The sequence below is a fragment of the Capricornis sumatraensis genome, chromosome 6 (assembly GCF_032405125.1).
Source record: "Capricornis sumatraensis isolate serow.1 chromosome 6, serow.2, whole genome shotgun sequence".
Classification (NCBI taxonomy): domain Eukaryota; kingdom Metazoa; phylum Chordata; class Mammalia; order Artiodactyla; family Bovidae; genus Capricornis; species Capricornis sumatraensis.
In genome coordinates this window covers 106258051-106259741 of record NC_091074.1, presented here as the reverse complement: position 1 = coordinate 106259741, position 1691 = coordinate 106258051, and the positions used below count along the sequence as shown (strand labels likewise).

General features: G+C 44.4%; 1 non-coding gene across 1 annotated transcript; it reads left to right on the top strand.

The window, feature by feature from the left end:
* The first annotated feature begins 545 nt into the window (after positions 1–545).
* TRNAE-CUC (transfer RNA glutamic acid (anticodon CUC)) lies at positions 546–618 on the top strand. The gene has a single exon. It is a non-coding gene; the product is annotated as a tRNA-Glu (tRNA).
* The last annotated feature ends 1073 nt before the right edge of the window (positions 619–1691 follow it).

Genomic DNA, 1691 nt, shown 5'->3' with positions numbered 1-1691 from the left:
CCAAGGATTCAGATGACTGATATCACCAGTCAGAACAAACCTTGGAAATTCCTTCTTGGATGTTTTTTGAATTTCTGATTCCAAGTCAGCATTCCAAGAAATGGTCTCGATCACAGTCTGTTTGGGTCTCAGATGTGAACTGCCAGGGTCCAAGTGACGAACACTCCCTGTGTGTCGAAAGCCTTTAATAATCATCTTGCTTAGTCTTCCCAGAAGTCTCTTAGGCAGTGGTTCGCAGACTTGCGAGTGCATCAGAAATGCCCAGAGGGCCTGTTGAAATTCAGATTGTTGGTCTCCACCTCAGAGTTTCTGATTCAGTAGGTCCAGGGTGGGACTCAAGTTTCCAGGTGATGCCGTTGCTTCTGGTGTGGGAATCACACACGACACTTAATTCTCCTGTTTTACAAATGAGGAAATGGAAGCTCAGGGAGAGTCAGGAAGGTGCCCAGAATCACAGGATGTAGCAGAGACTACGGTGAGCTGCCCCCAAGAACGTTTCTCACATCTCTCCCCTCTTGCTGTTCTCAAGAAACAGTTTGAGGACTTCCCTGGTGGTCCAGTGGTTAAGATTCTGCACTCTCAATGCAGGGGACACAGGTTCGATCCCTGGTTGGGGAACTAAGATCCCACATGCTATAGAGCATGGCCTAAAAAGAAATTAATCAATTAACTTTAAAAAAGGATAGAGGTTGAAAATGTTCATTATCCTTTTCCAACATTTCTTGCAGCTAGAGTTGGCTAGGTGACATGATTCCCACCAGGGTCCCTCCTTCCTGCATCAAATCCTGGCAGGATGCTGGGAGATTTGTTTTCATGTCATGCTAGAGACATGCTAGAGACATTGAGCAGGAGGACAAAATATCCCCAGGTCCTTAAATATTGGCAGCTGACCCAACAATCCGTACACTACTGTACACTTTTTATTACGTATGAAAAATAAACCCCAACTGGTTTAAGCCACTATTAGTCATACATTCCATTGTTTATAGCTATCATCCCTAAAGATACACAAGAATGATCAATATGGGGGCAAGGATGTAAGCCCATCGAACTGCTGACTCATTCATTCCACTCTCCATACTGCCACTAGAAATGGAATTTTTTGGCTCTGAAGTACTCAACACACCTAAGAAATATCTTCACTTCCATCTAATAATGTTCATCAAAGGGAAGTGGCTTGAGGAATTTGCCTCAATTCTCCAGCAAAGGAATTGGATGTGGTTTGAATCTAACCAATGTCCCATAACTGACCCGAGTAAGGGTGCCTTTAGAACCTTATACTCAAAGTGTGGTCCACCCACCAGCAGCAGCAGCATCACCTTGGTGACAGAAGCCGAATTTCTGCCCCAATCCCAGTCGTGGGAATCAGAATCTGCATGTTATCCAGATCCCCAGGAGCTTCGTATGCTCACTGAAGACTGAGAAGTAGAGTACTGGCTCAATGGTTCCCAAGACTGAGGGTTAGAATCACCCGGAAATCTACAACCAAATATACAAACGAAAAAAACTGAGTCCCAGACCTCACCCCAGACCTGCTGAATCAAAATTCCGCTTCGGTAGGAACCAGGAGCCACATCACTAGTTTCTGATACTGTTTTGTTCACGGACCTTTTTGAGAACTTCATTAAAGCTGTACTCTTTCTTGCAGAGAACTGAGTGACTACATATATGCATTCTACTTCCAATTTCAG